The 15,045-nt window shown below is 43.0% G+C and overlaps 1 long non-coding RNA gene across 1 annotated transcript; it reads left to right on the plus strand.

Annotated features, from left to right (window-relative positions):
- The first annotated feature begins 286 nt into the window (after nt 1–286).
- LOC114030573 lies at nt 287–11,580 on the plus strand. Its single transcript, XR_003567631.1, has 3 exons — nt 287–346; nt 8,433–8,515; nt 11,296–11,580. It is a non-coding gene; the product is annotated as an uncharacterized LOC114030573 (long non-coding RNA).
- The last annotated feature ends 3,465 nt before the right edge of the window (nt 11,581–15,045 follow it).

A 15,045-nucleotide genomic window follows, 5' to 3' on the forward strand; every position in this document is an offset into this window, starting at 1 on the left:
TTTTTTTTTTTTGTTAGCACTTCTCCATCCTCCTCTGAAAGCCTGCACAAGATCATAGGATTTGGAGTTAGAAGAAGCCTTAGAGGTCATTTAATCCAACTTCCTTATTCTACCGAAACTGAGGTCCAGATAGGGAAGTGACTTACCCAACATTACACAGTTAATATGTTGTGTGTGTGTGTGTGTGTGTGTGTGTGTTTGGTTTGTTTTTTGTTTTTGGAGCCGGATTTGTGATTTCATCAGGGTAGGTAGGGAACTCTTGGTGAGGAAATTCTATCTACCAAAGCAACAGCAAACTCAGCAACAGTCCTGAAACGAGCACTGCAGTTGCCTGGGGCACTCCGAGGTAAGGTGACCTCCTCAGGGTCACACAGGCAGCAAATGTCAGAGGCAGGATGTGAACCCAGGTCTCTCTGACCGGAGGCCAGCTTTCTATTCACTGTATCATGCTGACTCCAAACCCAGCCCTCTTTCCACCACATAATGGTTGAGTGACTTATGTTTGGTCTTTGCATTCAAAGGAACTAAAATTAGTTTTAACTTCTGGAGAAAAATTTGCAGCACTTCTGGAGACACCTCTCTGGGCCTCAGTTGGATCTGGAAAAGACTGACAGAAACCTAGAAAAGATTTGAAGAGGACTTAAAAATTTAAAAAAAATTGATGAGACTAATTTCCAAATTCCCTTCTTGTTTCTGTTATATGTTCTACACTCCCGCAGTTTGCTCAGTTCTGTATATTGAGGTCTCCTCCAGTTCTGGCATTCTATGTTCCATCTCTTCTATATGGTGGAAAGAGTCTTGGATTTGGAGTCAAGATACCTAAGTTTGAATCCTGATCTTACTACCTGCGTGATCTTGGGCAAATCACTTAACCTTTTAGGGACCTCAGATGTCTCATCTGAAAAATGAGGGGGTTGGACTCTGAGGTCCCTTTTAGCTCTTAATCTAAAATCCTAGTTCTAGGGACCCTCACAGCTCTGATATCCTCTGTTCTAAAGGCCCTTCCAGCTCTGACATTCTGGGTTCTAAGGGACCTCCCAGCTCTAATATTCTACATTCTAAGATTTCTCAGAGGTCTGACATTCTAAGGTCCTTCCTAACTTTGACATCCTCTGTTCTAAAAGCTCTTGCAGCCTTAACATCCTGGATTCTAAGGGCTCTCCCAGCTCTAACATTCTACATTCTAAGATTTCTCAGAGATCTGACATTCTAAGGTCCTTCCTGACTTTGACATCCTCTGTTCTAAAAGCCCTTGCAGCCTTAACATCCTGGGTTCTAAGAGCCCTCCCAGCTCTGACATGTAAATTCTTTTTTCTTTTTATTAACATGTGTTTTTAAAACTTTGGGTTCCAAATTTTCTCCCTTCCTCCCTCCCCACCCACCCTCATTGAAAAGGCAAGCATCTTGATACAGGTTATAGATGTGTAGTCATGCAAAACACTTCCATAGTAGTCCTGTTGTGAAAAACTAAGTATATTTCCCTTTATCCTATCCTACCCCCCTTTTATTCTATTCTGTCTTTTGACCCTCTGACATGTAAATTCTGTAGAGAGAGTAAAGAAGATGACATTCAAATGTTCTGAGAGGGCAGGGACTGTTTTATGTTTTGCACTATGCCTTGTATGCAACAGCATTTAATAAATGTTTCTTAAATCGAATTGAATGGGCACATGCCAAACAGGCAGCAGCCCCTCCAGCCCAGTCATAGTCTTTTGAAGGCTCTGGCTGTCTCCCTGCACCAACGGGGGTTACATTTTCCACTACCCAAGTGACAGTTTCCCTCTCTGACTCAAATGACTCATCTCTCCAGTGTTTCACCTTGATGAGTACTCGACTCTGAGCGGGCCACGGGCCCTGGCTCTTTAGCCAGACCACAAGAAAGCGCAATGCAAGAGATTTCAGTGTTTGACTGAATCAAATCAGGCCTGTCTTAGGAAAGCGGACCAGGGCTGTACCCCGTACCCTGGCATCTGAGGCCACAGAGAAACGAACCATGAGCAAATTCATTAATTAAGGTTTTGTTATGCTTCTCTTCTCAGGGCTCATCATCATCATCATCATCGTCATCATCCCGTACTTTAGCGCTGTGCAGTTTGTAAAGTACTTTCCTATGCACTGTAACTGCTTCTCCTTGCAATCATTCTATCAAGTCAGCAGGATGGTTTCAGAGAGATGAAGTGGTTCACCCGTGGCCACACACCCGGCAAGTGAGAGAACCAGGCCTTGAGCTCGGTCTTTGCTCCTAGTCTGGCGTCCTCTCCTTTATGCCATTTTTAAAAAAAAGAATTTTTTTTGTTTTGTTTTTTTGGTTAGGCAATGGGGTTAAGTGACTTGCCCAAGGTCACGCAGCTAGTAAGTGTTATGTGTCTGAGGCTGGATTTGAACTCAGGTCCTCCTGACTCCAGGGCCAGTCCTACCTTTATGCCATTTTAAGGGAAGTGTCGAGTTCACTCATGTTCATCCATGTGTTGAGAGCTGTTCAGCTTTTCTTTGCTTCCTTGTAAGTTTTCTTTTGTTCTCTGCTGGGCACTTTTTACTCTGTTCTTTTTTTCCCCCTTACCACCCCCTTCCCCAGAAGGCCACAATTAAGTGCAGATGTATTTGCATATGTAGATATATACATACACATACATACACACATACATATAAACATACATTCTTCATTCTTCTTCAGGCTTTGATCCTCGCATTCTAGACTTTCTATTTCACGTGAGAGGAGCTTTCTCCCCCTCTAAGGTCACACCGCCCCTTTGGCCCCTTCCTCTGATTGGTTGCTTTCCCCCAACCTCCATTTTAAGTAAAGTGCCCAAGCCAGCCACATTCATGCCTTCATTCCTCTCCAGGCCCCACTCCTGAAAAAAAGTGAAAATGTATTTAAATTTCCTCAGCTATCTTTTTTTTTTAATTGAAACTTTTTAAATTTTTTATTATTTTTTTTAGTTTTAGATTCAAACACCAGAACTCAAATACAGAATAGAGAAAAGAAAAAGAAACATATCATAAACTTAAATACAAAGTAAGAAAAGAAAAAAAAGCATGTCATGTGCACAGCAGAACATGAAAGGATTCAAAATATATAGCAATATATTTTCATTTCAAGAAAGCCTGTATGATAAATACTACACATGTTGAGAGCTGTTCACCTTTGCTTCTTTGTAAGTTTTCTTTTGTTCTCTACTGTGCGCTTTTTACTTTGTTCTTCCCTCCCCCATCCAGAAGGCCACAATTAAGTGCGGATATATACATATGTAGACATATACATACATATATGCATATATACATACGTATAGACATACACTTTCCCTAGCAAATTCTACATCTGATCTTTATTTTTATGTTTGACCGTATCTCTTATTTCCTATCCCTCTTGACTCCTCTAGTTTACTTCTACCCTCTACCTTGCCCTCCCATTACTTAGCCTACCTCCCTCCCCAGGATCCCTCCCTTATCTTCCCATTCTCATTAATCTCAACACCCTTCTATACCCCCCCCTTTAACCTATTCCCTCCCCCTCCCCTCTAAAGATTCCACCCCAACTACCTTTGAATTCTGTTCATCTTGCTTTTTCCTGTAGAGATCTGTTGTCCTTTGGTTGTTTTTCTGTCGTGTCCAACTCTTCATGGCCCCTTGTGGAGTTTTCTTGGCAAAGATACTGGAGTGGTTTGCAATTTTCTTCTCCAGCTCATTTTACAGATGAGGAAACTGAAGCAAACAGGGTTATGTATTTGCCCAGGGTCACACAGCTAGCAAGGGTCTGAGGCTGAATTTGAACTCAGAAAGAGACTCAAGGCCCAGAGCTCCATCCACGGTACCACCTAGAGATCTAGACTCAGTCCACATATTCCTGTGCTGACATCTTTAATCAAAGCCTTAAACTTTCTAACCCGATATTATTTCTAGTGATAGGGGGATAAGGACTGGCCTGTGATTCCACTGGCATGAGGAATTCCTTAATGAGGAAACTCCTCCCAGTGCAGGTCAGCACCTTCTCTTCAACACAGTCTTGGAGAGTTGTTTAGAATGTTGAAAAGTTAAATAATTCTCCTAGAATTGCCCAGCCAATTTGTAGGACTTGAACTCATTTTTTTTCCAGGCACACTTTCTCTCTACTATGCTACCCTGTCCCTCAATTCCCAATATAATGATAATATATTTCTATAGCGTTTTAAAGTTTGTGAAGCACTTTACATCCATTATCTCATTTGAAGCTGACCACAACTTGTAGTTAACTACAAAAATGATTATCCCCCTTTTATAGATAGGAAACTGAGCCCCAGGGGTGTTATGTGACTTGCTCATGGACAAGCCCAGAATATGTTGAACACAGGATTAAAATCTAGGTCTTCTTCTTGACTCCAAGACCGGCAATCTTCTATCCTCCATGTCATGCAGCCTTTCTCTTCTTTTTTTTTTTAGACAATTGAAGTAAAGTGACTTGCCCAGGGTCACACAGCTAGTAAGTGTCAAGTGTTTGGTCTCAGGCTGGATTTGAACTCAGGTCCTCCTGATTTCAGGGCCAGTGCTCTATCCGCCTGTACTACCTAGCTGTCTCCTTTCTCTTCTTCATAGTAAGAATATAACCAAAATCCTAATTGATGAATTTGCTAATTGTGCTTTCATAGTTCTCTAGACAGAAACAAGTTTTTGGTCTTGAGTCATAGCAGAGATGGGTGATTCCCATCTGAATAAGTCAGGATGTTTGTCAGGAGGTCAACAAGCATTTGCTAAGGGCCTATATGCAAATAAGCACGTACAAACGAGCTATGTGCAGGATAAATTGGGGATAATCAATGTCTTCAAAACTGACACATCTTCCATTTTTGTGATTGAAAATTTCTCATTTACCAAGGCAAGAAGCCTTGAGTATTGGGACAGAAATAACTCTGGAACCCAGAATTTGGGGGCTGGAAAGGACTGTAGGACGTAGCACATGAAATGTCTGGGCTCGAGAAGACTCTAGGACAAAGAAGGCAGAATCATAGAATTTCAGAGTTGGAAGGTGACTCAGTTTGGAATCAAGTCCAAACTACCTAAAAAATGTACCTGAAATATGGCCTTCAAGTGATGGGGAACCTACCAGCTCTGGAAGCAGTCCATTCCACTTCTGGATAATTCTAACAGTTGGAAGGTTTTTCCTTGCATCAAGCCTAAACGACGATTTTCATCTTACACCTGTTGTTCCTCCTTCTGTTCTCTAGGGCACAAGAGAATGAGTTTAATCTGCCTTTCGTTGCCTTTCTAACATTTGATGGTTATCACATCCTCCCTGAGTCTTCTTCAGGGTAGATAACCCCAGTTCCTTTTGTGAATCTTAATATAGCAAGAAGTCAAGACCCTTTGCTATCCCGGTTCCCCTCTTCTGGACGCTTTCTTTCTTAAAAATGTCGCTGGCTTCCAACTAAATTCCCACCTTTTGCAAGAAGCCTTTCCCTTCCCATCCCACCTCCTGTCCTTAACTGCAGTGTTTTCTCTCTGCTGACTATTTCCAATGTGTCCTATCTATATAGTTTGTACCTGCGTGTTTACATGGTGTCTCCCGTATTAGACTGTGACCTAATTAGGGACAAGGACTGTTTACATTTTTCTTTGTATCCCCAGTGTTTTACACAGTGCCTAGCACATAACAGGAGCTTAATAAATGTCCATTGACTGACTTCATAAAATGTGGAACCCAAAGCTGCAATGAAATACTCCAACCACAAGACTATATGTCACCTCCTTTTTTTTGGATATATACCAACTGAGATCTTATTAGCTTTCTTGTCTTCTACACTGTAAACTCTTATTAAATTTGAGGTACAGGTATTTTTTAGATGAATTGTTCTCTTAACTACTCCTCCCCCAACTTGTACTTGTGAGACTGATTTTTTGAACCCATTTCACTCTTTACATTTATAACCATCAAATTGCATCTAATGAGTATTTTAGCTTGTCAAGATATTTTTGAATTCTGGATGTGTTGTCCAGTATGTTAACTTTCCCTCCTGGATTTGTGTCACCTGCAAATCCAATAAGCATGTCATCTGTACCTTGTCCATTTCATTAATGAAAGACCGGAGAGGCCCTTAGACTATAGGACATAGAATATCAGAGCTAGAAGGGGCTTTAGAATGGAAAATGTTAGAGCTGGGAAGGGCCTTACAGATGACCTAGGCTAGCCCCATTCATTTTACAGTTGGGGAAACTGAGACAAAGAGGGTGGACAACTTGGTTAAAGTCACATGGCAAGGTGCCTGAACTCAATTTTAAATTCATAGCCTTTAAAAACAAAGAAGAAAATTAAATATACACCACACGCTTGAGATGTGGTGAATCCAATTCTTGACCTTCAATAATCTTAAAAAAAAAAGGTCTTGAAAAATGTTTATAAGAAACTAAGAACATTTTACAATTAGCTATTTACAATAGAGTTTCCTGTCCCTGCTCTGGTGGGTATTATTAACTCTGCCAACCATCTGCATTGGCTGCCGAGAAGGGAGGAGCCCTAAAGGGGGAACTAGAAGGTTTTTCGCTTTTCCCTTTTTTGCCAATTTGCATTGGTTACTTTTACATAAACTCTTTCCAAGTGAGTGCCCCTCATCGAGTGCCACCAGATGACTAACCGGGGGTCAGCAGCTCAGTGGGATGTTTGGTGTGGGGGGAGTTGGGGAGGGCCAGCTTTAGCAACAAAGTAGATGCCTAGAGTTGAGAGGTCTTCTCTCTGCAAGTGGCTTCAATTGGCCTGCCTGGTTCCTGTTTTGTGGAACTGTTATCACAGACTACTTCTTAGAAAGAGAGGCAGCCTCAGTTTAGGACTATTCAAACCTAAGACCAAGAAACAGCAATACTTTTTACCCTTAAGTTTGTTTAGGCCCAGTTGTTCAGAGTAGCAGATACATTGTGATGAGCACTGCTCTAAGGCGGCTTAAGAGGCTTGGGTTCTAGTCTCGATTCTCCTATTAGCTTGCTGTGTGACCTTGGAGGAATCATTTCCTCTCTGTGGGTCTCAATTTCAGCCCCTATAAAATGAAGGAGTTGGTCTAGGTTAGGGGTGGGGAACCTGCGGCCTAAGGGGATTTGTTCTGTGAAGTATAGATGCAGTCAAAGAGCCATACTTGAGGAGCTAGAGGGCCATGTGTGGCCTCGAGGCTGCAGGTTCCCCACCCCTGGTCTGTGTGATCTGTAGAAGCTATGAGTTGGAAGGTTCTTTAAAGACTGTCCAGTCCAAGCCTGACCTGAACAGAAAGCCACTCAGTGAACATATTCTGTGCTGATACCTCTAATCAAACAGCCCTGATGAATAGTCATTCAGCTATCCTGAACTTAAGTACAGGACTTTACCTTTATACCTAGTAAATTTCATGTTATTAGATTGGCTCATTGATCCATCATGTCACCATCTCTTTGGATCCCAACTCTGGCATCAAATGCTTTCTACCTCCCAGGGACGGGGAGCCTGCTACCTCCAGAAGGCAACCCATCACACTTTTAGACAGCTTGAGTTGTTAGGAATTGTTCCTTCTATTAAACTGAGATCTGCCTCTCTGCACTTTCCCCATGCTGCTCCTGGTTCTGCCCTCTGGGGCTAAGCAGAACAAATCTAATACCTCGCCTCTGGGATAGCTTTTCAAATACTTGAAAGCAGCTAGCATTCACCCGTTCTCTCTTCCCCAGGTTAAACATCCCACATGCATTCACTTCATACTCATGCCATGACATGGAAGTCTTTTCCTAATTTTGGTCGCTTTCCTCTGCACAATCTCCCTCATATTAATTCTTTCCTTAAAGCAAAGCACCTAGAACTGACAACAGTACTCCATATAGTCCCTTGTCCTGAGCATTATGGCCTTAGGTTAATAATAGCCAGTATTCACATGGTGCTTTAAGGTCTATAAAGCACTTTACAGATGTTGTCTCATCTAATCCTCACAACAACTCTGACAGGTTGATGCTGTTACTATCTTCATTTTGCAGATGAGAAAACTGAAGCTGAGAGCGTTTAAGTGATTTGCCCAGGATGACATAGCTAGTGTGTGCCTGAGGCATGATTTGAACAAAGGTCTTCCTGATTTCAAGTCTAATACTCAATGTACCAGAATAATGTAGCCTTGTTTTTTAGGCTAATATGTTATATTTCTGGGTCAAATTAAGCTTGTAGTACACTAAAGCCCCCAGGTCTTTTTTCTCTTAAATTGCTATGCCCCTCCCTCCCATCTTATACTTATGCAATTTACATTTTGAACCCAAGAATAAAACTTTACATTTATACCCATTAAGTTTTGTTATTATATTTGCTTCAGGGGTCTAGTCTACCAATGTCTTTTGGATCCTGATTGTGTTATCTTTTTTTTTTTTAAAAGCTATTCTCTCTTACCTTTGTTTCATTTACCATCTGTTCTGCTGCTGACCTTCTTCTCCTCACTTAAAATGTCCTCCTTACACTGGACCTCCAGAAACCATGCCCCTAGTCTCTGAGAGAATTAAACCAATTGGATTTGGGATTCCTATGTTGAAGCTGAGCTGCTTTGATTAGTGAGTAAGTACAAATGCTCTTAGCTCACTATATCTAACTGAACCCTGCACCCAACTTTACTTCACATCTCATCAAGGCATCTACTGTCTTTGCAGCAGTATTAATACCCCTATACCATTGCTTTTCATCTTTGCCCTGGACAAAGTCAATACAACAATTTACTTCTGGAAAGACATGTCATTTAGCTGCCCTTTGGATCAATTTACCATCCCTGTGAGACCCCAGACCAAGATTGCCTTCCCTAGTCACTACCCCTCTGAATGCATCACTGCCCCCCTCAGTAGAATGTAAGCTCCTTGAGGGCAGGGGCTGTCTCACTTTTGTATTTGTGTTTTTTAAACATTTAGCACAGTAAGAGCACATAGTAAATGTTTATTAAATATTCATTCATTCATTCAGTCATCTGCAAGTTGTTCCCCAAACTTCACTTCCAACCTTCCTCCTCTATGTATTTGTTTAAGCAGTGCCTTATGCTAGGAGGATATTATTAAGATATTAAGAGCTTACTGCGCACAAAATGCTGGAGACACAAATAGAAAAGTGAGATCGTTCCTGTTCTCCAAGAACTCACACTCTAATTAAGGGAGACAATGAGGGTTCAGCTTCAGAGTAGGTAGAATGGACAGGACTTAGGATGCAGCATCAGGAAAGATGACAGAAATCTGGGAGTAGACCGTGGGTCAGACGGTAATACACAGAGGGCCAGAGGGCAACCAGCAGGCCAGCTAGTAAGGCCCCATGGACCCCGGCGAATAACAGCTGGGCAGAGAGCTCCCAACTGGTGATTCTTAGGAAGGGGGTGGTGGCCCTGAAGATCGGGGTGAAATGAGTCTCTGGGATACCTCCAGAAGGGTTGGGAATGGGAGGGGATCAGCACTGAGCCGGGGCAGGATGTCTAACACCTGGTTCAAATTAGGTAATGAGGATGGGGAAGGGAAAGGTTCCCAAAAGCTGTCTCCAACTGGGCCCTTGGGGACCCATTGGCATTTTGGTGTTGGGCATACTGGGATCAAGGAGGGAAAGGTCCCCGGTTCCTTGTGGTGACTGTTTCTGCCGGGCCCTCAGGGGCCACCTTCCTTAGAAACTCTTCCCTAATCCCCTCACCTGTTTGTGTTCTTCTATGCCTTGATCCCACAGTCTATACTTATTTTTGTTCATATAGCATCCTCCATGTTGAACTAGAGTGTAGGCTTCTTGAGGACAGGGGCTGTTTTATGAATGATTTTATATCCCCTTCCTAGCACACTGTCTCATGTATTTGTTGTTGCTCTTCTGGTGTTTCAGTCATGTCTGACTCTTCGTGACCCCATTTGGGTTTTCTCAGCAAAGATACTGGAGTGGTTTGCTATTTCTTCCTCCATTTTATAGGTGAGGAAACTGAGGTAAATAGGGTTAAGTGACTTGCCCAGGGTCACACAGTTAGTAAGTATCTGAGGCTGAATTTGAACTTAGGTCTTCCTGACTCCAGCCTATCATATGTGTGGTAGGTGTTTAATAGATGCTTATTGGACTGAATTAAGCATGTCGTCCATGCTTCCTTCAAATCACTGAGGCACTGCACTGGAGACGTCTCCTAGCTAACTCTCATGCCTTAATCTCTACTCTTTAGGTCTCCCATCTGTCCTGCTGTTGACCTTCTCCCCACCATGGACCCCCAGAAACCATGCCCAGGCCAGGGAGCCAGGCCATTTGTTTTTAGCTCCCTTCCAGTTCTGCCCATGGGCTTCTATGATCCTTTCTACAGTTTCCCCTTCTTTAATTATAATTAGTGAGTTGGCCAGTGCCTTCATTTCTCTGGAGAAGCATTTGGAATCGACTTTTTCCTGTGACCCCTTCCCCATCCCCTTCAATAATTAGTGTAGCCCATTAGGCAAACAATTTCTCAGCAAGAATTTTGGAGCAGATGAGAAGTACAAAACCTAAATTCTACTAAGATGAAACATTCTCAAACAATAAACATGTTTTCATTTATTAGCCTAAACTATTTGACTTAAGTTTTCCTACAACCCATAACTTTTCTGGATCTTCCTCTGCCCCAGCAGCCATTAAAATGGAGTCAAGTGATGAGTCCTCCCTAAACACTGAATCATTCATTCAATAAGCGTTTGTTAAGTGGGTGGCTTCTTTGTGCCAAACCCTCTCCTAGGTGCTGGGAATTCCAAGATGAAAAATACCCAAACCATCCTTGTCCTTAGAGACAATATGTACATAGAAACAGTATGTGTACATAGAAAAGTAAATTCAAAATTTACACAAAGTGGATAAAAAAATAATTTCTGATCTCCCTGCCACAAGACTCTTCTTTCTCTGCTCCATCATCCACTCAGCTGTGGGTCATCCCAAATTGATTTATTCCAAAGCACAGGTCTGACCCTGTCTCTCCCCTACTCATATGCTGCAGTGGCAGTCTACTACCTCCAGGTTCTAATGTATAATCTGAGTCTCAAAGTCCATTGGTATGGGATTCTCTCCTCGCTGGTAGAAATCAATGCCCTGCACTTGCATAATGGGGGGTGGGGTTATCTAGAAACCCACTACCTAGCACAAAGAAGCCACCCACTTAATAAATGCTTATTGAATGAATGATCCTATGTTTGGGGAGGACTTACCACTTGACTCCATTTTAATGGCTGCTGGAATAGAGGAGGATGCAGAAGAGTTGTGGGGTGAAGACAGAGGAGAGTCTTACTTTCATTGGACTTTCTTTGGGTCATCTCTTGACCTTCTTGGAGTCTCTTCAGTTCTTTGGGACTGTTGTCATTTTGGGTGTTTCTGGCTTTTAGCTTCGAGAGAGAAGATGGATGATGCCAATTCCACTTCAGTTTGCCAAAGGGAGAAGAAGACTCTGGAAAGAAGCCTACATGAGAAGATCTGGCGGTGTTCATCATGTCCCTGTCTCCAGCTTGCTATAATGGAGACTGGGGAATTTCCCATTGGACTCTCTACGACTCTCTCTCTCCTCTCGGTTGAACTGAGTTCCCTTGTTCCCAATGGGAGACCTCCTTCACTCTGTATTGTTTGGTACATATTCTCCTATGTATACTTTTTTTGATTTATGTTTTGCTGTTGATTTGGATAAATGGATTTCTTTGTTACTTCTATGTGTGTTCATCATGGAACTGGTATTTGGGAATGGGGTCAAGCCTTGGGAATGAAGCTTGGGTCATCCTTTTCCCCAGTTAATGAACAGTAATTAGAAGTTTAGCTTGAACCTGAAAAACTCATCCCTTAGAATAATAATATTTCAGGGAACATATGGAAATAATTCTTGCCTAGTACCCTCTCTCTCTGAGGAACACAGAGTGACCTAGCTTCTGGCCTCCACCTCCTGTTTTCCCTCTTGGCTGAAGTGAAACCCAGTGCTCCACACCTTGGAGAAGGGTGTGGGGAATAGAGGCTAGAGGTATCTCTCCGCCTACCTTTGAGCCACACAATAGCCCTATGCTACATGTTGGGGGACAGCCTTTTGCCACAAATACAAAGTTTTCTCTGTAGCAATTAAAGTCATTTACAACTTGGGCCCAACCCACCTCTCTAGCCTTATAAAATATTACTCCCCTTCCTGTACACTGGGCTAGAGTCAACCTGACTGATTATGGCACTCAATTTCCCATCTCCGGGCTGTTGTTTGTCCTTTGTTTTCAAGGACCAATGACATCACAGGGTGATGTCTTGACTTGAGGCTTGAATCGGATTTAAGTGAAGCAGAGTTGTGCAAAGTCATCAGCCTCACTCTGTCTTCCAGAATCATCCAAGTTCAGTGGAAAGACAGAAGTCAAGACAACCAGCAGTGGTCCGGAAGGCAGTGGATGACCTTGACATCTTCTCTGTCTGACCAGGCTCTAAGCACTTTAGTGCCTGCTTTAGCTGCCTTCATGGCCATTGGAACAAATTTTGTCCCCGTCTACCCATTCTGCTGGGGGGAGTCTTGCTCTTGCATTGGCCATTACCCCATTCCTGGAGCACAATCTTCCCCTCCCCATTGCCTCTTGGAATCCCTAGTTTCTCTTAAGACTCAGATAAAGGTCACTTTTTAGAGGAAGCCTTTCCTGCTCCTCCTATCTGCTAGTACCCTTCTGGCCAAAATCACCTTGTATCCATTTTACACATACGATTATATATGCATGTATCGTCTTTCATTTTTGACTTTGTATCCCCAGTGCCTAGTACAGTGCTCGCCACACAGTAGGTGCTTAATAAATGCTTGTTGATTGCTTTTGGGGACTGGGGTAGGGCGCTAGCAAAGACAAAGATGGGAGAGGGTAGCATGTGATCTGAATAGGCTTCCTGGAGGACCTGGCACTTGAAACTAACTTTGAAGGAAGATAGGACTGTATGAGGTAAAGATAATGAAGAACATTCCAGGCATGGGGCAGAACTTGAGCAAAGGTGTGGAGACAGGAGATGGAATGCCATACATGAAGAACAGCAAAGAGGCCAATTTGCTTGGAACAAGATTGTGAAGGGTTTTAAAACTCAAGCAGAGGGGCAGCTAGGTGGAGCAGTGGATAGAGAACTGGCCCTAGAGTCAGGAGGACCTGAGTTCAGATCCAGTCTCAGACCAGACACTTGACACTTACTAGCTATGTGACCCTGGGCAAGTCACTTAACCCTAATTGCCTCGGCCAAAAAAAACAAAAAACAAAACAACACTCAAGCAGAGGAATTTGTATGTTATCCTAAAGGGAGAAGAGAACCACAGAAGCTTCTTGAGCAGGGGAGGGACATATATGTTCTTTAGAAATAGCAATTTGCCACAGTGCCTGGCACATGGTGGGTGTTTAACAAATCCTCATTGACTTGTACAGAGAATGGACTAGAAAAGAAAGCAAACCAGCTAGGAAGCTGTTGTAACAGTTCAATGAGAGGTGAAGATGGCCTGAACCTAGGGTGGTTACCATGGGACTGGACAGAAGGGGGCAGAGGGGGGAAACGTCAGTGGAAGTCCAATCAATAAGAGCCAGTAACTGACTGATTGGATGCAATGGGAGAGGGAGAGGAAAGAGTTGAAGGTGACTCTTAGCTTGTCAGCCTGCTGGAAGGATGCTGGTATCCTCAACAAAAACAGAGAAGTTAGAAAGAGGACAGATTTTGGAGGGAAAGAGAAGGGATTCTGTTTGGGACATGTTGAGGTTGAGACATGCCCATGGGATGGTCTCAGGATAGAGACTCTGGTTGGATATGTAGAACTGGGAGTCATCTACATGGCATGGCAGTTGGACTCATGGGAGCTAATGAGATTACTGAGAGAGAGAAAAAGGCCTAGGCAAAATCCTAGGATGTACCTACACTATAGGTTTTCTTTTTCTTTTTTTGGAGGTGGGGAGGGGGCAATTGGAGTTAAGTGACTAGCCCAAAGTCACATAGCTAGGAAGTATCTGAAACTGGATTTGAACTCAGATCTTCCTGACTCTAGGGCTGGTGCTCAATCCACTGTACCACCTACCTAATCCCTACCATAGGTTTTCAATGAGGTCTGTAAACCCCTGATGGTCTCTGAGGTAGTCTCTCAAGGCAGTCTTGAGGTCAAAACTGTTTTCATAATAATACTAAGACATTTTAATTTTGTATATGATGAATATCAATAAACATAGCCCACATAAACAAAAACTCTTTGGAGGATCCTCAGTAATTTTTAAGAGGCTAAAGGAGGGGTCAGCTAGGTGGCACAGTAGATAGAGCACAGACTCTGGAGTCAGGAGGATCTGACTTCAAATCCAGCCTCAGACACTTATTAGCTGTGTGACCCTGGGCAAGTCACTTAACTCTGATTGCAAAAAATAAAACATAAAATAAAAATAAAAAGGAGTCCTGAGACCAAAAACTTTGAAGACCTTTGACTTCCTCATAGGATTTGGGTCACAGATGATAATCCAATAAAGGAGCCTGAGAAGGTGCAGTTGGAAAAGAACCCTTAGAAAGCAGGGTCCCAAAACCCTAGAGAGAAGAGAGGTCCGAGGAGAAGAGGATGATCTACATGTGTGAAAGGCTGAAGAAAGGTCAAGGAGAAGGAGGCCTGAGAAAAGGCCGCTGGATCTGGTGATGATGAGGGTTTTCATAACCTTGGAGAAAGCAGTTTCAATTGAGACATGAGGTCTGATTATAAGAGGCTGAAAAGTGAGTGGGAGGCTCGAAAGCAGAGGCCGCTTTTTCTAGAAGTTGAGTTGTGAAAGGGAGAAGGGCTACAGGGTGTTTAGCTTGAGGAGATGAGAGCATCAAGTGAAAATTTTTTTTTTGAAGGATGAAGTAGATGTGGGTGTGTTTGTAGGTTGTAGGGAAAGAAGCAGCCGATAAAGAAATCACAAGTTAAGGAGAGAGAGGATGATCCTTACCAGGGCCCAGGACAAGCTCTTGGCTGAGATGGTTGTGGGGGGGGGGTGGTTTGCTGTTAGCAAGAAGGATGACATGATCCTCTCAGACTGGAAACAAAAGAGGAGAGAGGACCAGAGATTGAGAGGGACTTTAGATGTCATCTGGTTCAGTCTCTGGTTTTCAGAGGAGGAAACTGAGGCTCAGAGAGATTACCCAAGGTC

This window comes from Vombatus ursinus, unplaced genomic scaffold, assembly GCF_900497805.2.
Source record: "Vombatus ursinus unplaced genomic scaffold, bare-nosed wombat genome assembly UNPS02014961.1, whole genome shotgun sequence".
NCBI classification, from domain to species: Eukaryota; Metazoa; Chordata; class Mammalia; order Diprotodontia; family Vombatidae; genus Vombatus; species Vombatus ursinus.